This window comes from Biomphalaria glabrata, chromosome 10 (assembly GCF_947242115.1).
Source record: "Biomphalaria glabrata chromosome 10, xgBioGlab47.1, whole genome shotgun sequence".
In the NCBI taxonomy this organism is placed as follows: domain Eukaryota; kingdom Metazoa; phylum Mollusca; class Gastropoda; family Planorbidae; genus Biomphalaria; species Biomphalaria glabrata.
In genome coordinates this window covers 21,661,224-21,685,377 of record NC_074720.1, presented here as the reverse complement: position 1 = coordinate 21,685,377, position 24,154 = coordinate 21,661,224, and the positions used below count along the sequence as shown (strand labels likewise).

The window sequence follows — 24,154 nt, the reverse complement described above, 5'->3', positions numbered from 1 at the left end:
TGGCCAAGGCAGATCTGAGGCACTTATATTTTTTCTAAAGTGATATATGTAAAGTAAAGTTTCCCTTTCAGACCTAACGATCTATGGGCAGATGATGTTAAGGTCATCTGTTTCTATGGCCAACGGTTAACGAGCAGGGTGCCATGTGGCCAGCACAACGACCAACCGTCTTTACTTTCCCCAACTAAAGACCAGCTTAGGCACCAACTTGCCTTAGCTGACATTGAAGAGAGAGCACCTGGTTGCATGCGACCTCAGAACAAGACAGCTGGAGGTCACTCACAAAGGCCACAGGATACACATTTGATACCAAAAGAAAATCGCTGCTGCAGATGGCGATAAGAAAATCTTATTCGACCACCATCGAACAATGGTTATGCTTGCCCTGGATGTGGCAAAATATGTAGGTCACAGTTGGAGCTGCGTAGCCATGGGAAATACTGCATTCCTTATTAATCTTTGAACTCGAAGACAAACCTTATTATTATTAAAATTAAGCAACTTAGTAGAGCATTATTAAGTATTATCAGATGCTGGGGAAGTTCAAATAGTAAAATACATTTTTGCACTTGAATAGGGGTTATATGTTCTTTGGTTAATGAAGCATGCATATGATGTACCTGAAAAGAGAAGCATGTGCATCTATCATGTCTTCAACCTTGAGCTTTATATTACTGGTTTTAAAAAATGTTTCTTAAGTTTTGTGAAAGGTATTTCAGATACCATTGAGACAACATTGACTGTTGGGATGTTGAGTGGCATTAACCAAGAAGCAGTGACCATATACATTAGACTCTTGGAAAATTTCATCGATTAGAACAAACTCAGCTATATATTTAATAAGCTTTAACGAGGTTCAATAATCACAATCTAAATCAGATTGGTGCTTTTATTGCCATAGACTATCCTGAACAAGGCACTATCACAGCTGTATTATTCCGCAACAATGCAGCTGAGTTTTAGTTTAGGCACATCAGCCTTTTGTTACCAGCTATCTTTTTTTCTTTAAAAAAAATGAAAGGCTCTAAAATTGGACACTCCTGACAGTGAAGACACTGAGAGAATGAATATTTGTTTGTTTTTAATATATTTATAATAATATTTATTAACCTTGAGGAAATTGGTTTTACAATTAACATTACACATAACACTACATTTTGAGAGCAAATAATTTATGATAGCTCACAAAATATACATTCATACCACAGTTTCTCTTGAACATTACATGTGAAATTTACAAAAGCAAGTTAAATTTTGTTCAATAATCTAATTGCCAAAGGAACAAAAAAAATAATATTTGTATATAACATAATTTTAAGCTTTCAAATATCAACATTAAGTAGGCTACAATTTAACTCTGTGGATTTCATGGATATTATTGCACTATGCTGGATGTGGCAAAATTTGTAGGAAGCAGCTAGGGCTGTGTAGCCATAGGAAATACTGTATTTCTCATTAGTCTTTGGACTCAAAGACAAGCCTTATTTTATTGCACTAGTGAGCCAATAGAAACAACCAATAGTAAGAAATTAGGATGACAGAGTTATAGTTCTTGTCTTTACTGTGGTTCTGCAATTATAACAAAACATTATACCTACCTAGACTATAGAATGATTTTTAAAAGTTACAAATACTATTTTCAATCAATTCCACATATATTTCCATGCTGTTTTGAGATGAAATAAACTAGTCTAGTATTGTACCACCTGCTTGTCATTTGCTGATGGTCTGTTTTAATTAGTTTTTTTTTTTCTACACTGCTGGTAGAATTGGAGGCAGCATGATGAAGATATAATACAAATGTAGGTTTTTGTTGAACTTGCTGCATTTGGAAATATTAATGTTGAGCCTCACATAACAAAACACTTAATGAATAATAGATATTCAAATTAAAATATATATTTCTTTTATTGATTCCTCTGTTAAATTCCTTTTGTAAACAACACAATACATATAAAATGAATAGGAAAATGTAAAAGTAATTTTAAAAATTTATAGAAATGTATAGACAGATTAAAATATTTATGAATTAACAATATTAGTATTCCTTTCTGCTTGAAGATTTAGTTACTAGTTTTTCTCCCCTGATAGAATTCAGTCCAAATCTGTGGAGAAAGAAACAAAAAGTTTAATAATTTAAAATGGAATTAGATGCTGGCTTTGGATAAATAAGGATTTATTGTCTTAAATATTGTTGTTACAAAATAATAATATTCTTCTACAATGAATCATTATTATGTGAGCTTCTGTCTTAACTTTTCTCTCAATACTCTGGTTTTAATATTCTTTAGTTCTTTAGAGACCTTATGCAGCAAAGATAGATACTTCTAAATAAACAAAAAAGGGCAATACATTTTCATCATATCAGAATGATCTTCCTTGTCAGCATAGATGCTGTTACAAAATTATTTCTAATATAAAACAGCATATTTATTTTGATTATTTAGCATATGTAATAAATTAATACAATTCTTACTTCCTCTTGTATTAGGGGGCTAGGGCTGATGTAGTAAATAGTGTGTTGCTATGCTTGATACTAGGTGAAAAATGATATGTTGTTCTTGTAATCTCACTTTCAATATATCATTATCAAGACTATCATCTTGCTTAGTACTGTAAATATATGTAAGTGTAATTTATCAATGTTGGTTGGCAGAAACAATAAATATAGAAAATAAAAACAACACAAGATAAAGAAATTTTATGAAGAGATTAGAAAAATTACAGAAGTGGGAATCAAAATGGAGCATTTCTCTTCACCCAAAAATGTCAATTATAAAGAGAAACAAAAAACTAAAACAAATAAATACCACTAATCTTATAAAAACTCCAAATACATAGGTGTAATAATAAATGAAAAATTATCATGGAATTCCCATATTGATGAAATAATAAAAAAAAGATCAAACAAAGCATTAGGGTTTATTAAAAGAAATTTGTAGAAATCAAATTCACCTTGGTTAGGCCAATAATAGAATATGCATCCTCTGTTTGGGACCCTCAACTCAAGAAAACTAGAACAGACATAAAATAGAGCAGTGAGATTCATAACAAATGAATAATCACATTTGAATAGTGTAAACCTAGGGAAAAATCATTCAATTAAGAATCCTTTAGGACAGAAGACTAAAAAGTAAGATAGCAATTATACATTAAACACTGAACCATAATGTTCAAATACAAAAACTAAACCTAATAAAATACTCAGAAAGACACCAAGATAAAGGCACATTTCTTGTTCCATATGCTAGGACAAACTTGTACAAATTCGTCTTACCTAGTGCTATTAGAGTAGGGAATGGGTTGTAATACCCAAATCAGCCACAGTTCAAGTCATTTATTAGCATGCATAGAACTTAATTATCTTCTTTTTTTTTAAATTATGTCTGTATTTTATTAGATAAGAAAAAATGAAGCTCACCTTAATGCCTACTTCATCAAAACATCAACTTAATAGAGTCTCTGTATAAACCTTGCTGTCTTAAAAATGCACACTAAACATGATAGTGATTAGTTTTGGAATGAAAAAATAATTTATATAACCAGTAATAATAGTGCATGTTTTTCCACTTAGTTCAATGAATAATCCCGAGGTTACCTGGAGAGAAGAATTCAAGCATTTGTCTTAAGAGAGCTAGAATACAAATTATCATTAGTAAGGGTTGCTTAAAAAATTGTTAAGAAAAAACATCACTGATGCATTTATCCAATTAACCAAAACTGTGGCCCAGGGTGAAGCTCGAGGAGCAAAACATGAGTTAGGTAGTTTGCAGTACTTAGAACTACATCCTAGCAGAGCCTGCGACTCCACTGATACCAAAAGGTATCGGCACTTGCCACTCCTTTGGATACATCCCAGTTCTGTGGAGAGGGGGAAACTGTTGAGTGGGTAACATCATTCCAACCACAGCTAATGCCCAGACATTCATTTCAATTTTATAAGATGATCCAGAGTTGTTTTGCAACTCTAGGAGGCCATACATGCTTTTTTACAGTTGGGGAGTTACTTTAGAGGCAGGTTTTAAGAAAAAAAGAGATTTAGCTTGATGACATTCGACATTCCTTAACAGTATCAACTAACTTATATTGTTGGCCTTTCACATGTGTTATTTGACTTTGTTTTTTTAATGTAACTGCCATTTGACTTATCTGCATAAGACACAGTGGGAAAGTGCCTAACAGATCCTTGTCTTCTGTCTTTTGCATTTAATTTTACTCTGTACTGACCTTCCATTCATAATATCATGGCTATTTGTAAAATTTTTGAAACCCTAAATATTAGCTTATTTATTAGAAATAAAATTCATGCTGATCCTACTGCTCAAAAGGTGTGAGTTCTTGTTAATCTACATTCCATTGTAAAACATATGTTCTTTTTAATAGATTACAAAACAAGCTCCAGGGCTGTAAGTTAATGATAGTTTTTGACTGAATTGAAACTCACTTAATAACTGCTAGGGCCTACTTCATTAAAACAGTCAGTGCCTTATTAACTATGCATTATCTCCATCTTACCTTGAAAGAAGTTCTTTTGACCATTCAATCTGGATGTTTACAAGACAGCTAGAATACAATTTACCCTTTGTAAGGATTCCTTAAAAATACAAAAATGTTAAAACATTTTCACTCATGTATTTGGCCAGTTAGCCAAAACTGTTGCCCGGAGAGCGGCTCGAGGAGCCATACATGAGCTAGGTAGTTGGAATTACAGGTTTTTGACTATTCAAGAGAATATGGCTGTCATTTACCTTTCCAACTACCAGACACTCCGTTAGTAGTTAGCGCATGCGATTCTGTGATTCTTGTTGATGAATGTGACAGATAAACTTGGTCTAATTATTCTTTCCTTTGATCCAATCTTGCCGCTGTCACTTTCGTAGCAATTTTTAGTAGGATAAGTAGTAACAAAGCAAGCAAACAAACAAACAAAAAAAAGACATGCAATTTACTTGATGTATGAACCTGTGATTGCTGAAATACAAATTTCATTAATGGAAAGAAAAGCATTTAAAATATGAACAATGCAAACAAAAAAGTAATGAATGTAATTACACTAAAGTTTTAGATGGCCATTGCATGCATTGAGCAATTTTGTCTTGTTTTGGATTATTCAGTGTAATGTAACTTTCTGTACTGCAACATTTTTAGTCTTAATGTATTCAAAACATACCAAGATTGTTTTATGGAATTATATTACAATGTTTTTTTTTTGTTTTTTTTTTAGAATCTTCACCCTTACTGTGTTTATGTGTAATTTTGTGCTGTGTTTTGTTACAGAGCAAATTTTGGACTATGAACTGTATGGTAGTAAAGCATTTATTTCTCTGGCCATGACCTCTATTGTGTCATAGCATAGTTTTACCTGGCAAGAAGATATACCATGTTGAATTGTGTGAAATTTGTGTAGTAATGAGCATTACGTCTAGCTGTCTATGGGCCTTAAATTGATTTTATAGATGGATTTCAAATAGATACAGAGTTTAAATACATTTTATCTGACCATTGATATTACTGTGTTATGGTGGTATTGATACTGTGGTCATTAATTGTATTGAAACCTTCAAGTGTTGTACATTTCTATGGTGTACATCATTATTAAGTTATGGTTTAATTAATTCTTGAGCTACATGTTTTTTTTCAGCATTATCTTACGTAGTAATAAACAAAACATTTAGTTTTAGTAGACATGTAACTTATGTCTTGTTATATGTTTTAGGTGTTAATTATCTAACCAGAAAAGTGATTGTCTTATGGAATTCTAGTAATTTTTAAAATCTTAAGCTGTTTAGTGCTGTACTGTGTTACAGAGAAAAATGTTTGCACTATGAACTGTATGATGGTAAAGCAAAAAGTTCTCTGGCCATATCCTCTAATATGTTATAGCATAGTTTAAGGTGGCCAGAAGATGTACTATATATTCAGTTTAGTCTGAAATGTGTGTAGCAATGAACAATCAGATTTTGTCAACACATTGATATTGCAGATTACAGTGTCATGCAATATTATTTGGCTAAAAGCTCTACTGTTAAAAACTTCATGAGTTGTTCATTTTTTTATGGTGTACATTTTTATCATTTAAATTCTTTTTTACTCTCGAGTCTTATGGTAGAAATGGATTCAGTAATAGACAAAACATTTTAATTTTATTTTACATGGCCATTCAGTGTCACTACAGAACTTGGTCTACATATAGGTTGAAAAGTATTAATATTTGGATCAGGAGCAATACAGATGTAAGATTCTATGACAAATATTTGACCTGTTTATAGGTTCTACATTGCTTTGTCCGAAATGTATATGGCAGAGCAGAGATTAGTCTACCAATGATCTGTATATTTTGGTAAAAATGTATCTGGTAAAATAAAACAAAAATGGCATCATTTTCTTTGGGTATAATCATTTCAGTGTCACAGGCATTGGTGTGTTTATAGATTGTTTAATTGTGATTTTTATTTTAGCCTGTTTTGTTTATTGTCAAGGTGAAAATAGTCTTCTTAAGCATTATAATGAATACAGAGAGATTTTACTTGGACATGAATTGTCTATTTTATATTGTTGTGTTAGAAAGTGTTTCTCCACTCAAATCCCAACCATCATCCTACAAAAAAAAAGCACTACATAGGCCCCAACTAGTAAAATTGACTGCACAACAGAATGGGCCATAGTCCTTTTCAGAACTATAGAATCCATCTATCAGCTGCCAAATTGAAGAGATAATAACCTTGACCACCCAAAGTTATACCTCTTTTAAATCATCTAACAGAATAAGAAATGGCAGACCTAAGCACCTAAGTCTGTATTTCTTTTATATCTAAGCTAACCTAACCTAAGAAAAAGCAGCTTTAAGAAACGTAAGGCTGTATTTCTTTTAACTCTATGTCCCAAATAACCCTGAGTGGAGAAAAAATGTGTTGCTAAAGAGGAGAACAGCTTTTGTATGCAGATGATGCAGTGTAAATGAGAAGGGTGTAAAAAAAAAAAGTTTTCCCAGCTGATGTCAGGTAATTTAATGAACAATATGTTTTGGTCACACAACTAATCTAAGTAAAGTATCCAATTCAGAATTTATGATCTATAGGTCTTTTTTTTCTGTGGCCCATGTTTACCAAGGATGTCAGGTGGCAAACACAACTTTACTTTTCCCCAACTATTGTGAGGTACCCAATAAAGTTGATTCAATGCACACTAAAAAGCCTGAAACTCAAACCCCATGTTTTCAAAAGAATTGTTTGAGAGCCAAACACTTTACAACACTCCAAATAAAACATAAAAAAACATATATAAGATGCTGGTGTCTAAATATTGTTTTTATTTTTTTCTTCATAGCAGCCTAAAATTGAAGGTAAAAAAACAAACTCATCTGGTTTTGAATTCCACACCAAAATATCTTGAAACCCAAGCTGAAAGAAATGCTTTCACAGAAAAAAAAAATTGACTTTTTCTCATCCAACACTATCTAATAAAAGTTAAAATAAATAGGAAAAGAACTAAACTAATATGAAGAGAAAACAATTTAAAAAAAGCTGTAGGCAGGACTCATGAAAGGAAACAAATAAACTTCACCTTAATCTAGAAGTGACATGTTGAGTTCTAGGATTTCGGCTTCCTTGTCATCCATGGCTCTTCATCTGTAAAAGAAATTGCTTATCAATGGCTGGAAAAAGTAACTAAGATTTGAAATTATCATCCTAAGGTATAACCTTTTTTTAAAGTAATTAAAACTAGGCAGCTAAAAGGATATTCAAAAAATAACTTACCTGTTTCACATTCCACACTTGATGGTCTTCAAAGGGTAACTTCAGCTGAAAGAAATACTTTCAAACTAAAAGAATTAGACTTTGATCTATTTAAACACTAATAAATAACAGTAGTTGGAAAGGATAAGAAAAAGAAAAAAAAACAGAAGAAGAAGAGACAAAAAATTTAAACAAACTATAGACAGAAGAAATTAAAAAACTTAGAAACAGTATAATATCACTAATGCTACAAAACAGAAGAAAGATGTGAACAACTCTCTTTAAGGTGCTTTAAATCAAATCGTTCACAGACACGAACAAAGAAAATGAAAGACAATACAACTGAAGAAATACCCACTTAAGAGACACAGACATCAAATGGGTAAAACACCCCTACACATAGAACTCATTAAAGGAAACAAATTAACTTCACCTTAATCTAGAAGTGACATGTTGAGTTCTAGGATTTTGGCTTCCTTGTCATCCATGGCTCTTCATCTGTAAAAGAAATTGCTTATCAATGGCTGGAAAAAGTAACTAAGATTTTAAATTATCATCCTAAGGTATAACCTTTTTTTAAAGTAATTAAAACTAGGCAGCAAAAAGGATATTCAAAAAATAACTTACCTGTTTCACATTCCACACTTGATGGTCTTCAAAGGGTAACTTCAGCTGAAAGAAATGCTTTCAAACTAAAAGAATTAGACTTTTTTCTCTTTAATCACTTACTTAAAATGCTAACAAAAGTTGGAAAGGATTGGAAGAAAACAAAACAGAAGAAAATGAGAAGAAATCAAAACAAACTATAATATAAACGGAAGAAATAAAAAAACGTAGAGACAGTACAAAAAGACCGACACTACAAAACAGAGAAAAGAGGTGAACAACTCTCTTTAAGGTGCTTTAAATCAAATCATTCACCAACAAGAACAAAGAATAAGAAAGACAATACAACTGAAGAAAGACCCACATTAGAGACACAGACATCACATGGGTAAAATAACCCTACAGATAGAACTCAAGAAAGGAAACAAATTAACATCACCTTAATTAGTAGTGACATGTTGAGTTCTTGAAGTTTTGCTTCCTTTTCTTCCATGATTCTTCATCTGTAAAAGAAATGGCTTAACATTGGCTGGAAAAAGAAACTAATTTTTTAACTTTTCATACTGAGGTCTAACCATTTTTTAAATTAATTAAATCTTGTTAGCCAAAAGTTAATAGATAAATAAATTACCTGTTTTACATGTCACACTTGACAGGGCAACTTCAACTGAAATAAATACTTTCAAACTAAAAGAATTAGACTTTGATCTATTTAAACACTAATAAATAACAGTAGTTGGAAAGGATAAGAAAAAGAAAAAAAAACAGAAGAAGAAGAGACAAAAAATTTAAACAAACTATAGACAGAAGAAATTAAAAAACTTAGAAACAGTATAATATCACTAATGCTACAAAACAGAAGAAAGATGTGAACAACTCTCTTTAAGGTGCTTTAAATCAAATCGTTCACAGACACGAACAAAGAAAATGAAAGACAATACAACTGAAGAAATACCCACTTAAGAGACACAGACATCAAATGGGTAAAACACCCCTACACATAGAACTCATTAAAGGAAACAAATTAACTTCACCTTAATCTAGAAGTGACATGTTGAGTTCTAGGATTTTGGCTTCCTTGTCATCCATGGCTCTTCATCTGTAAAAGAAATTGCTTATCAATGGCTGGAAAAAGTAACTAAGATTTTAAATTATCATCCTAAGGTATAACCTTTTTTTAAAGTAATTAAAACTAGGCAGCAAAAAGGATATTCAAAAAATAACTTACCTGTTTCACATTCCACACTTGATGGTCTTCAAAGGGTAACTTCAGCTGAAAGAAATGCTTTCAAACTAAAAGAATTAGACTTTTTTCTCTTTAATCACTTACTTAAAATGCTAACAAAAGTTGGAAAGGATTGGAAGAAAACAAAACAGAAGAAAATGAGAAGAAATCAAAACAAACTATAATATAAACGGAAGAAATAAAAAAACGTAGAGACAGTACAAAAAGACCGACACTACAAAACAGAGAAAAGAGGTGAACAACTCTCTTTAAGGTGCTTTAAATCAAATCATTCACCAACAAGAACAAAGAATAAGAAAGACAATACAACTGAAGAAAGACCCACATTAGAGACACAGACATCACATGGGTAAAATAACCCTACAGATAGAACTCAAGAAAGGAAACAAATTAACATCACCTTAATTAGTAGTGACATGTTGAGTTCTTGAAGTTTTGCTTCCTTTTCTTCCATGATTCTTCATCTGTAAAAGAAATGGCTTAACATTGGCTGGAAAAAGAAACTAATTTTTTAACTTTTCATACTGAGGTCTAACCATTTTTTAAATTAATTAAATCTTGTTAGCCAAAAGTTAATAGATAAATAAATTACCTGTTTTACATGTCACACTTGACAGGGCAACTTCAACTGAAATAAATACTTTCAAACTAAAAGAATTAGACTTTGATCTATTTAAACACTAATAAATAACAGTAGTTGGAAAGGATAAGAAAAAGAAAAAAAAACAGAAGAAGAAGAGACAAAAAATTTAAACAAACTATAGACAGAAGAAATTAAAAAACTTAGAAACAGTATAATATCACTAATGCTACAAAACAGAAGAAAGATGTGAACAACTCTCTTTAAGGTGCTTTAAATCAAATCGTTCACAGACACGAACAAAGAAAATGAAAGACAATACAACTGAAGAAATACCCACTTAAGAGACACAGACATCAAATGGGTAAAACACCCCTACACATAGAACTCATTAAAGGAAACAAATTAACTTCACCTTAATCTAGAAGTGACATGTTGAGTTCTAGGATTTTGGCTTCCTTGTCATCCATGGCTCTTCATCTGTAAAAGAAATTGCTTATCAATGGCTGGAAAAAGTAACTAAGATTTTAAATTATCATCCTAAGGTATAACCTTTTTTTAAAGTAATTAAAACTAGGCAGCAAAAAGGATATTCAAAAAATAACTTACCTGTTTCACATTCCACACTTGATGGTCTTCAAAGGGTAACTTCGGCTGAAAGAAATGCTTTCAAACTAAAAGAATTAGACTTTTTTCTCTTTAATCACTTACTTAAAATGCTAACAAAAGTTGGAAAGGATTGGAAGAAAACAAAACAGAAGAAAATGAGAAGAAATCAAAACAAACTATAATATAAACGGAAGAAATAAAAAAACGTAGAGACAGTACAAAAAGACCGACACTACAAAACAGAGAAAAGAGGTGAACAACTCTCTTTAAGGTGCTTTAAATCAAATCATTCACCAACAAGAACAAAGAATAAGAAAGACAATACAACTGAAGAAAGACCCACATTAGAGACACAGACATCACATGGGTAAAATAACCCTACAGATAGAACTCAAGAAAGGAAACAAATTAACATCACCTTAATTAGTAGTGACATGTTGAGTTCTTGAAGTTTTGCTTCCTTTTCTTCCATGATTCTTCATCTGTAAAAGAAATGGCTTAACATTGGCTGGAAAAAGAAACTAATTTTTTAACTTTTCATACTGAGGTCTAACCATTTTTTAAATTAATTAAATCTTGTTAGCCAAAAGTTAATAGATAAATAAATTACCTGTTTTACATGTCACACTTGACAGGGCAACTTCAACTGAAATAAATACTTTCAAACTAAAAGAATTAGACTTTGATCTATTTAAACACTAATAAATAACAGTAGTTGGAAAGGATAAGAAAAAGAAAAAAAAACAGAAGAAGAAGAGACAAAAAATTTAAACAAACTATAGACAGAAGAAATTAAAAAACTTAGAAACAGTATAATATCACTAATGCTACAAAACAGAAGAAAGATGTGAACAACTCTCTTTAAGGTGCTTTAAATCAAATCGTTCACAGACACGAACAAAGAAAATGAAAGACAATACAACTGAAGAAATACCCACTTAAGAGACACAGACATCAAATGGGTAAAACACCCCTACACATAGAACTCATTAAAGGAAACAAATTAACTTCACCTTAATCTAGAAGTGACATGTTGAGTTCTAGGATTTTGGCTTCCTTGTCATCCATGGCTCTTCATCTGTAAAAGAAATTGCTTATCAATGGCTGGAAAAAGTAACTAAGATTTTAAATTATCATCCTAAGGTATAACCTTTTTTTAAAGTAATTAAAACTAGGCAGCAAAAAGGATATTCAAAAAATAACTTACCTGTTTCACATTCCACACTTGATGGTCTTCAAAGGGTAACTTCAGCTGAAAGAAATGCTTTCAAACTAAAAGAATTAGACTTTTTTCTCTTTAATCACTTACTTAAAATGCTAACAAAAGTTGGAAAGGATTGGAAGAAAACAAAACAAACTATAATATAAACGGAAGAAATAAAAAAACGTAGAGACAGTACAAAAAGACCGACACTACAAAACAGAGAAAAGAGGTGAACAACTCTCTTTAAGGTGCTTTAAATCAAATCATTCACCAACAAGAACAAAGAATAAGAAAGACAATACAACTGAAGAAAGACCCACATTAGAGACACAGACATCACATGGGTAAAATAACCCTACAGATAGAACTCAAGAAAGGAAACAAATTAACATCACCTTAATTAGTAGTGACATGTTGAGTTCTTGAAGTTTTGCTTCCTTTTCTTCCATGATTCTTCATCTGTAAAAGAAATGGCTTAACATTGGCTGGAAAAAGAAACTAATTTTTTAACTTTTCATACTGAGGTCTAACCATTTTTTAAATTAATTAAATCTTGTTAGCCAAAAGTTAATAGATAAATAAATTACCTGTTTTACATGTCACACTTGACAGGGCAACTTCAACTGAAATAAATACTTTCAAACTAAAAGAATTAGACTTTGATCTATTTAAACACTAATAAATAACAGTAGTTGGAAAGGATAAGAAAAAGAAAAAAAAACAGAAGAAGAAGAGACAAAAAATTTAAACAAACTATAGACAGAAGAAATTAAAAAACTTAGAAACAGTATAATATCACTAATGCTACAAAACAGAAGAAAGATGTGAACAACTCTCTTTAAGGTGCTTTAAATCAAATCGTTCACAGACACGAACAAAGAAAATGAAAGACAATACAACTGAAGAAATACCCACTTAAGAGACACAGACATCAAATGGGTAAAACACCCCTACACATAGAACTCATTAAAGGAAACAAATTAACTTCACCTTAATCTAGAAGTGACATGTTGAGTTCTAGGATTTTGGCTTCCTTGTCATCCATGGCTCTTCATCTGTAAAAGAAATTGCTTATCAATGGCTGGAAAAAGTAACTAAGATTTTAAATTATCATCCTAAGGTATAACCTTTTTTTAAAGTAATTAAAACTAGGCAGCAAAAAGGATATTCAAAAAATAACTTACCTGTTTCACATTCCACACTTGATGGTCTTCAAAGGGTAACTTCAGCTGAAAGAAATGCTTTCAAACTAAAAGAATTAGACTTTTTTCTCTTTAATCACTTACTTAAAATGCTAACAAAAGTTGGAAAGGATTGGAAGAAATCAAAACAAACTATAATATAAACGGAAGAAATAAAAAAACGTAGAGACAGTACAAAAAGACCGACACTACAAAACAGAGAAAAGAGGTGAACAACTCTCTTTAAGGTGCTTTAAATCAAATCATTCACCAACAAGAACAAAGAATAAGAAAGACAATACAACTGAAGAAAGACCCACATTAGAGACACAGACATCACATGGGTAAAATAACCCTACAGATAGAACTCAAGAAAGGAAACAAATTAACATCACCTTAATTAGTAGTGACATGTTGAGTTCTTGAAGTTTTGCTTCCTTTTCTTCCATGATTCTTCATCTGTAAAAGAAATGGCTTAACATTGGCTGGAAAAAGAAACTAATTTTTTAACTTTTCATACTGAGGTCTAACCATTTTTTAAATTAATTAAATCTTGTTAGCCAAAAGTTAATAGATAAATAAATTACCTGTTTTACATGTCACACTTGACAGGGCAACTTCAACTGAAAGAAATACTTTCAAACCAAAAGAATTAGACTTTGATCTATTTAAACACTAATAAATAACAGTAGTTGGAAAGGATAAGAAAAAGAAAAAAAAACAGAAGAAGAAGAGACAAAAAATTTAAACAAACTATAGACAGAAGAAATTAAAAAACTTAGAAACAGTATAATATCACTAATGCTACAAAACAGAAGAAAGATGTGAACAACTCTCTTTAAGGTGCTTTAAATCAAATCGTTCACAGACACGAACAAAGAAAATGAAAGACAATACAACTGAAGAAATACCCACTTAAGAGACACAGACATCAAATGGGTAAAACACCCCTACACATAGAACTCATTAAAGGAAACAAATTAACTTCACCTTAATCTAGAAGTGACATGTTGAGTTCTAGGATTTTGGCTTCCTTGTCATCCATGGCTCTTCATCTGTAAAAGAAATTGCTTATCAATGGCTGGAAAAAGTAACTAAGATTTTAAATTATCATCCTAAGGTATAACCTTTTTTTAAAGTAATTAAAACTAGGCAGCAAAAAGGATATTCAAAAAATAACTTACCTGTTTCACATTCCACACTTGATGGTCTTCAAAGGGTAACTTCAGCTGAAAGAAATGCTTTCAAACTAAAAGAATTAGACTTTTTTCTCTTTAATCACTTACTTAAAATGCTAACAAAAGTTGGAAAGGATTGGAAGAAATCAAAACAAACTATAATATAAACGGAAGAAATAAAAAAACGTAGAGACAGTACAAAAAGACCGACACTACAAAACAGAGAAAAGAGGTGAACAACTCTCTTTAAGGTGCTTTAAATCAAATCATTCACCAACAAGAACAAAGAATAAGAAAGACAATACAACTGAAGAAAGACCCACATTAGAGACACAGACATCACATGGGTAAAATAACCCTACAGATAGAACTCAAGAAAGGAAACAAATTAACATCACCTTAATTAGTAGTGACATGTTGAGTTCTTGAAGTTTTGCTTCCTTTTCTTCCATGATTCTTCATCTGTAAAAGAAATGGCTTAACATTGGCTGGAAAAAGAAACTAATTTTTTAACTTTTCATACTGAGGTCTAACCATTTTTTAAATTAATTAAATCTTGTTAGCCAAAAGTTAATAGATAAATAAATTACCTGTTTTACATGTCACACTTGACAGGGCAACTTCAACTGAAATAAATACTTTCAAACTAAAAGAATTAGACTTTGATCTATTTAAACACTAATAAATAACAGTAGTTGGAAAGGATAAGAAAAAGAAAAAAAAACAGAAGAAGAAGAGACAAAAAATTTAAACAAACTATAGACAGAAGAAATTAAAAAACTTAGAAACAGTATAATATCACTAATGCTACAAAACAGAAGAAAGATGTGAACAACTCTCTTTAAGGTGCTTTAAATCAAATCGTTCACAGACACGAACAAAGAAAATGAAAGACAATACAACTGAAGAAATACCCACTTAAGAGACACAGACATCAAATGGGTAAAACACCCCTACACATAGAACTCATTAAAGGAAACAAATTAACTTCACCTTAATCTAGAAGTGACATGTTGAGTTCTAGGATTTTGGCTTCCTTGTCATCCATGGCTCTTCATCTGTAAAAGAAATTGCTTATCAATGGCTGGAAAAAGTAACTAAGATTTTAAATTATCATCCTAAGGTATAACCTTTTTTTAAAGTAATTAAAACTAGGCAGCAAAAAGGATATTCAAAAAATAACTTACCTGTTTCACATTCCACACTTGATGGTCTTCAAAGGGTAACTTCAGCTGAAAGAAATGCTTTCAAACTAAAAGAATTAGACTTTTTTCTCTTTAATCACTTACTTAAAATGCTAACAAAAGTTGGAAAGGATTGGAAGAAATCAAAACAAACTATAATATAAACGGAAGAAATAAAAAAACGTAGAGACAGTACAAAAAGACCGACACTACAAAACAGAGAAAAGAGGTGAACAACTCTCTTTAAGGTGCTTTAAATCAAATCATTCACCAACAAGAACAAAGAATAAGAAAGACAATACAACTGAAGAAAGACCCACATTAGAGACACAGACATCACATGGGTAAAATAACCCTACAGATAGAACTCAAGAAAGGAAACAAATTAACATCACCTTAATTAGTAGTGACATGTTGAGTTCTTGAAGTTTTGCTTCCTTTTCTTCCATGATTCTTCATCTGTAAAAGAAATGGCTTAACATTGGCTGGAAAAAGAAACTAATTTTTTAACTTTTCATACTGAGGTCTAACCATTTTTTAAATTAATTAAATCTTGTTAGCCAAAAGTTAATAGATAAATAAATTACCTGTTTTACATGTCACACTTGACAGGGCAACTTCAACTGAAAGAAATACTTTCAAACCAAAAGAATTAGACTTTGATCTATTTAAACACTAATAAATAACAGTAGTTGGAAAGGATAAGAAAAAGAAAAAAAAACAGAAGAAGAAGAGACAAAAAATTTAAACAAACTATAGACAGAAGAAATTAAAAAACTTAGAAACAGTATAATATCACTAATGCTACAAAACAGAAGAAAGATGTGAACAACTCTCTTTAAGGTGCTTTAAATCAAATCGTTCACAGACACGAACAAAGAAAATGAAAGACAATACAACTGAAGAAATACCCACTTAAGAGACACAGACATCAAATGGGTAAAACACCCCTACACATAGAACTCATTAAAGGAAACAAATTAACTTCACCTTAATCTAGAAGTGACATGTTGAGTTCTAGGATTTTGGCTTCCTTGTCATCCATGGCTCTTCATCTGTAAAAGAAATTGCTTATCAATGGCTGGAAAAAGTAACTAAGATTTTAAATTATCATCCTAAGGTATAACCTTTTTTTAAAGTAATTAAAACTAGGCAGCAAAAAGGATATTCAAAAAATAACTTACCTGTTTCACATTCCACACTTGATGGTCTTCAAAGGGTAACTTCGGCTGAAAGAAATGCTTTCAAACTAAAAGAATTAGACTTTTTTCTCTTTAATCACTTACTTAAAATGCTAACAAAAGTTGGAAAGGATTGGAAGAAAACAAAACAGAAGAAAATGAGAAGAAATCAAAACAAACTATAATATAAACGGAAGAAATAAAAAAACGTAGAGACAGTACAAAAAGACCGACACTACAAAACAGAGAAAAGAGGTGAACAACTCTCTTTAAGGTGCTTTAAATCAAATCATTCACCAACAAGAACAAAGAATAAGAAAGACAATACAACTGAAGAAAGACCCACATTAGAGACACAGACATCACATGGGTAAAATAACCCTACAGATAGAACTCAAGAAAGGAAACAAATTAACATCACCTTAATTAGTAGTGACATGTTGAGTTCTTGAAGTTTTGCTTCCTTTTCTTCCATGATTCTTCATCTGTAAAAGAAATGGCTTAACATTGGCTGGAAAAAGAAACTAATTTTTTAACTTTTCATACTGAGGTCTAACCATTTTTTAAATTAATTAAATCTTGTTAGCCAAAAGTTAATAGATAAATAAATTACCTGTTTTACATGTCACACTTGACAGGGCAACTTCAACTGAAATAAATACTTTCAAACTAAAAGAATTAGACTTTGATCTATTTAAACACTAATAAATAACAGTAGTTGGAAAGGATAAGAAAAAGAAAAAAAAACAGAAGAAGAAGAGACAAAAAATTTAAACAAACTATAGACAGAAGAAATTAAAAAACTTAGAAACAGTATAATATCACTAATGCTACAAAACAGAAGAAAGATGTGAACAACTCTCTTTAAGGTGCTTTAAATCAAATCGTTCACAGACACGAACAAAGAAAATGAAAGACAATACAACTGAAGAAATACCCACTTAAGAGACACAGACATCAAATGGGTAAAACACCCCTACACATAGAACTCATTAAAGGAAACAAATTAACTTCACCTTAATCTAGAAGTGACATGTTGAGTTCTAGGATTTTGGCTTCCTTGTCATCCATGGCTCTTCATCTGTAAAAGAAATTGCTTATCAATGGCTGGAAAAAGTAACTAAGATTTTAAATTATCATCCTAAGGTATAACCTTTTTTTAAAGTAATTAAAACTAGGCAGCAAAAAGGATATTCAAAAAATAACTTACCTGTTTCACATTCCACACTTGATGGTCTTCAAAGGGTAACTTCAGCTGAAAGAAATGCTTTCAAACTAAAAGAATTAGACTTTTTTCTCTTTAATCACTTACTTAAAATGCTAACAAAAGTTGGAAAGGATTGGAAGAAAACAAAACAGAAGAAAATGAGAAGAAATCAAAACAAACTATAATATAAACGGAAGAAATAAAAAAACGTAGAGACAGTACAAAAAGACCGACACTACAAAACAGAGAAAAGAGGTGAACAACTCTCTTTAAGGTGCTTTAAATCAAATCATTCACCAACAAGAACAAAGAATAAGAAAGACAATACAACTGAAGAAAGACCCACATTAGAGACACAGACATCACATGGGTAAAATAACCCTACAGATAGAACTCAAGAAAGGAAACAAATTAACATCACCTTAATTAGTAGTGACATGTTGAGTTCTTGAAGTTTTGCTTCCTTTTCTTCCATGATTCTTCATCTGTAAAAGAAATGGCTTAACATTGGCTGGAAAAAGAAACTAATTTTTTAACTTTTCATACTGAGGTCTAACCATTTTTTAAATTAATTAAATCTTGTTAGCCAAAAGTTAATAGATAAATAAATTACCTGTTTTACATGTCACACTTGACAGGGCAACTTCAACTGAAATAAATACTTTCAAACTAAAAGAATTAGACTTTGATCTATTTAAACACTAATAAATAACAGTAGTTGGAAAGGATAAGAAAAAGAAAAAAAAACAGAAGAAGAAGAGACAAAAAATTTAAACAAACTATAGACAGAAGAAATTAAAAAACTTAGAAACAGTATAATATCACTAATGCTACAAAACAGAAGAAAGATGTGAACAACTCTCTTTAAGGTGCTTTAAATCAAATCGTTCACAGACACGAACAAAGAAAATGAAAGACAATACAACTGAAGAAATACCCACTTAAGAGACACAGACATCAAATGGGTAAAACACCCCTACACATAGAACTCATTAAAGGAAACAAATTAACTTCACCTTAATCTAGAAGTGACATGTTGAGTTCTAGGATTTTGGCTTCCTTGTCATCCATGGCTCTTCATCTGTAAAAGAAATTGCTTATCAATGGCTGGAAAAAGTAACTAAGATTTTAAATTATCATCCTAAGGTATAACCTTTTTTTAAAGTAATTAAAACTAGGCAGCAAAAAGGATATTCAAAAAATAACTTACCTGTTTCACATTCCACACTTGATGGTCTTCAAAGGGTAACTTCAGCTGAAAGAAATGCTTTCAAACTAAAAGAATTAGACTTTTTTCTCTTTAATCACTTACTTAAAATGCTAACAAAAGTTGGAAAGGATTGGAAGAAAACAAAACAGAAGAAAATGAGAAGAAATCAAAACAAACTATAATATAAACGGAAGAAATAAAAAAACGTAGAGACAGTACAAAAAGACCGACACTACAAAACAGAGAAAAGAGGTGAACAACTCTCTTTAAGGTGCTTTAAATCAAATCATTCACCAACAAGAACAAAGAATAAGAAAGACAATACAACTGAAGAAAGACCCACATTAGAGACACAGACATCACATGGGTAAAATAACCCTACAGATAGAACTCAAGAAAGGAAACAAATTAACATCACCTTAATTAGTAGTGACATGTTGAGTTCTTGAAGTTTTGCTTCCTTTTCTTCCATGATTCTTCATCTGTAAAAGAAATGGCTTAACATTGGCTGGAAAAAGAAACTAATTTTTTAACTTTTCATACTGAGGTCTAACCATTTTTTAAATTAATTAAATCTTGTTAGCCAAAAGTTAATAGATAAATAAATTACCTGTTTTACATGTCACACTTGACAGGGCAACTTCAACTGAAAGAAATACTTTCAAACCAAAAGAATTAGACTTTGATCTATTTAAACACTAATAAATAACAGTAGTTGGAAAGGATAAGAAAAAGAAAAAAAAACAGAAGAAGAAGAGACAAAAAATTTAAACAAACTATAGACAGAAGAAATTAAAAAACTTAGAAACAGTATAATATCACTAATGCTACAAAACAGAAGAAAGATGTGAACAACTCTCTTTAAGGTGCTTTAAATCAAATCGTTCACAGACACGAACAAAGAAAATGAAAGACAATACAACTGAAGAAATACCCACTTAAGAGACACAGACATCAAATGGGTAAAACACCCCTACACATAGAACTCATTAAAGGAAACAAATTAACTTCACCTTAATCTAGAAGTGACATGTTGAGTTCTAGGATTTTGGCTTCCTTGTCATCCATGGCTCTTCATCTGTAAAAGAAATTGCTTATCAATGGCTGGAAAAAGTAACTAAGATTTTAAATTATCATCCTAAGGTATAACCTTTTTTTAAAGTAATTAAAACTAGGCAGCAAAAAGGATATTCAAAAAATAACTTACCTGTTTCACATTCCACACTTGATGGTCTTCAAAGGGTAACTTCGGCTGAAAGAAATGCTTTCAAACTAAAAGAATTAGACTTTTTTCTCTTTAATCACTTACTTAAAATGCTAACAAAAGTTGGAAAGGATTGGAAGAAAACAAAACAGAAGAAAATGAGAAGAAATCAAAACAAACTATAATATAAACGGAAGAAATAAAAAAACGTAGAGACAGTACAAAAAGACCGACACTACAAAACAGAGAAAAGAGGTGAACAACTCTCTTTAAGGTGCTTTAAATCAAATCATTCACCAACAAGAACAAAGAATAAGAAAGACAATACAACTGAAGAAAGACCCACATTAGAGACACAGACATCACATGGGTAAAATAACCCTACAGATAGAACTCAAGAAAGGAAACAAATTAACATCACCTTAATTAGTAGTGACATGTTGAGTTCTTGAAGTTTTGCTTCCTTTTCTTCCATGATTCTTCATCTGTAAAAGAAATGGCTTAACATTGGCTGGAAAAAGAAACTAATTTTTTAACTTTTCATACTGAGGTCTAACCATTTTTTAAATTAATTAAATCTTGTTAGCCAAAAGTTAATAGATAAATAAATTCCTGTTTTACATGTCACACTTGACAGGGCAACTTCAACTGAAAGAAATACTTTCAAACTAAAAGAATTAGACTTTGATCTATTTAAACACTAATAAATAACAGTAGTTGGAAAGGATAAGAAAAAGAAAAAAAAACAGAAGAAGAAGAGACAAAAAATTTAAACAAACTATAGACAGAAGAAATTAAAAAACTTAGAAACAGTATAATATCACTAATGCTACAAAACAGAAGAAAGATGTGAACAACTCTCTTTAAGGTGCTTTAAATCAAATCGTTCACAGACACGAACAAAGAAAATGAAAGACAATACAACTGAAGAAATACCCACTTAAGAGACACAGACATCAAATGGGTAAAACACCCCTACACATAGAACTCATTAAAGGAAACAAATTAACTTCACCTTAATCTAGAAGTGACATGTTGAGTTCTAGGATTTTGGCTTCCTTGTCATCCATGGCTCTTCATCTGTAAAAGAAATTGCTTATCAATGGCTGGAAAAAGTAACTAAGATTTTAAATTATCATCCTAAGGTATAACCTTTTTTTAAAGTAATTAAAACTAGGCAGCAAAAAGGATATTCAAAAAATAACTTACCTGTTTCACATTCCACACTTGATGGTCTTCAAAGGGTAACTTCAGCTGAAAGAAATGCTTTCAAACTAAAAGAATTAGACTTTTTTCTCTTTAATCACTTACTTAAAATGCTAACAAAAGTTGGAAAGGATTGGAAGAAATCAAAACAAACTATAATATAAACGGAAGAAATAAAAAAACGTAGAGACAGTACAAAAAGACCGACACTACAAAACAGAGAAAAGAGGTGAACAACTCTCTTTAAGGTGCTTTAAATCAAATCATTCACCAACAAAGAATAAGAAAGACAATACAACTGAAGAAAGACCCACATTAGAGACACAGACATCACATGGGTAAAATAACCCTACAGATAGAACTCAAGAAAGGAAACAAATTAACATCACCTTAATTAGTAGTGACATGTTGAGTTCTTGAAGTTTTGCTTCCTTTTCTTCCATGATTCTTCATCTGTAAAAGAAATGGCTTAACATTGGCTGGAAAAAGAAACTAATTTTTTAACTTTTCATACTGAGGTCTAACCATTTTTTAAATTAATTAAATCTTGTTAGCCAAAAGTTAATAGATAAATAAATTACCTGTTTTACATGTCACACTTGACAGGGCAACTTCAACTGAAAGAAATACTTTCAAACTAAAAGAATTAGACTTTGATCTATTTAAACACTAATAAATAACAGTAGTTGGAAAGGATAAGAAAAAGAAAAAAAAACAAGAAGAAGAGACAAAAAATTTAAACAAACTATAGACAGAAGAAATTAAAAAACTTAGAAACAGTATAATATCACTAATGCTACAAAACAGAAGAAAGATGTGAACAACTCTCTTTAAGGTGCTTTAAATCAAATCGTTCACAGACACGAACAAAGAAAATGAAAGACAATACAACTGAAGAAATACCCACTTAAGAGACACAGACATCAAATGGGTAAAACACCCCTACACATAGAACTCATTAAAGGAAACAAATTAACTTCACCTTAATCTAGAAGTGACATGTTGAGTTCTAGGATTTTGGCTTCCTTGTCATCCATGGCTCTTCATCTGTAAAAGAAATTGCTTATCAATGGCTGGAAAAAGTAACTAAGATTTTAAATTATCATCCTAAGGTATAACCTTTTTTTAAAGTAATTAAAACTAGGCAGCAAAAAGGATATTCAAAAAATAACTTACCTGTTTCACATTCCACACTTGATGGTCTTCAAAGGGTAACTTCAGCTGAAAGAAATGCTTTCAAACTAAAAGAATTAGACTTTTTTCTCTTTAATCACTTACTTAAAATGCTAACAAAAGTTGGAAAGGATTGGAAGAAATCAAAACAAACTATAATATAAACGGAAGAAATAAAAAAACGTAGAGACAGTACAAAAAGACCGACACTACAAAACAGAGAAAAGAGGTGAACAACTCTCTTTAAGGTGCTTTAAATCAAATCATTCACCAACAAAGAATAAGAAAGACAATACAACTGAAGAAAGACCCACATTAGAGACACAGACATCACATGGGTAAAATAACCCTACAGATAGAACTCAAGAAAGGAAACAAATTAACATCACCTTAATTAGTAGTGACATGTTGAGTTCTTGAAGTTTTGCTTCCTTTTCTTCCATGATTCTTCATCTGTAAAAGAAATGGCTTAACATTGGCTGGAAAAAGAAACTAATTTTTTAACTTTTCATACTGAGGTCTAACCATTTTTTAAATTAATTAAATCTTGTTAGCCAAAAGTTAATAGATAAATAAATTACCTGTTTTACATGTCACACTTGACAGGGCAACTTCAACTGAAAGAAATACTTTCAAACTAAAAGAATTAGACTTTGATCTATTTAAACACTAATAAATAACAGTAGTTGGAAAGGATAAGAAAAAGAAAAAAAAACAAGAAGAAGAGACAAAAAATTTAAACAAACTATAGACAGAAGAAATTAAAAAACTTAGAAACAGTATAATATCACTAATGCTACAAAACAGAAGAAAGATGTGAACAACTCTCTTTAAGGTGCTTTAAATCAAATCGTTCACAGACACGAACAAAGAAAATGAAAGACAATACAACTGAAGAAATACCCACTTAAGAGACACAGACATCAAATGGGTAAAACACCCCTACACATAGAACTCATTAAAGGAAACAAATTAACTTCACCTTAATCTAGAAGTGACATGTTGAGTTCTAGGATTTTGGCTTCCTTGTCATCCATGGCTCTTCATCTGTAAAAGAAATTGCTTATCAATGGCTGGAAAAAGTAACTAAGATTTTAAATTATCATCCTAAGGTATAACCTTTTTTTAAAGTAATTAAAACTAGGCAGCAAAAAGGATATTCAAAAAATAACTTACCTGTTTCACATTCCACACTTGATGGTCTTCAAAGGGTAACTTCAGCTGAAAGAAATGCTTTCAAACTAAAAGAATTAGACTTTTTTCTCTTTAATCACTTACTTAAAATGCTAACAAAAGTTGGAAAGGATTGGAAGAAATCAAAACAAACTATAATATAAACGGAAGAAATAAAAAAACGTAGAGACAGTACAAAAAGACCGACACTACAAAACAGAGAAAAGAGGTGAACAACTCTCTTTAAGGTGCTTTAAATCAAATCATTCACCAACA

General features: G+C 30.9%; 2 long non-coding RNA genes across 2 annotated transcripts; both read right to left on the bottom strand.

Moving 5' to 3' along the window:
• Window positions 1-1,038: 1,038 nt before the first annotated feature.
• Window positions 1,039-4,831, bottom strand: LOC106075086 (uncharacterized). Its single transcript, XR_008780043.1, has 3 exons — window positions 2,956-4,831; window positions 2,477-2,613; window positions 1,039-2,105 (listed from the first exon to the last, which is right to left on the bottom strand). It is a non-coding gene; the product is annotated as an uncharacterized LOC106075086 (long non-coding RNA).
• Window positions 4,832-4,945: 114 nt separating this feature from the next.
• LOC129928601 (uncharacterized) lies at window positions 4,946-24,148 on the bottom strand. The gene is made up of 28 exons (XR_008780042.1): window positions 23,882-24,148; window positions 23,287-23,752; window positions 22,709-23,158; window positions 22,114-22,579; window positions 21,536-21,985; window positions 20,330-21,406; window positions 19,733-20,200; window positions 19,123-19,604; window positions 18,526-18,993; window positions 17,916-18,397; window positions 17,319-17,786; window positions 16,709-17,190; window positions 16,112-16,579; window positions 15,528-15,983; window positions 14,931-15,398; window positions 14,347-14,802; window positions 13,750-14,217; window positions 13,166-13,621; window positions 12,569-13,036; window positions 11,985-12,440; window positions 11,388-11,855; window positions 10,778-11,259; window positions 10,181-10,648; window positions 9,571-10,052; window positions 8,974-9,441; window positions 8,364-8,845; window positions 7,758-8,234; window positions 4,946-7,628 (listed from the first exon to the last, which is right to left on the bottom strand). It is a non-coding gene; the product is annotated as an uncharacterized LOC129928601 (long non-coding RNA).
• Window positions 24,149-24,154: the final 6 nt, after the last annotated feature.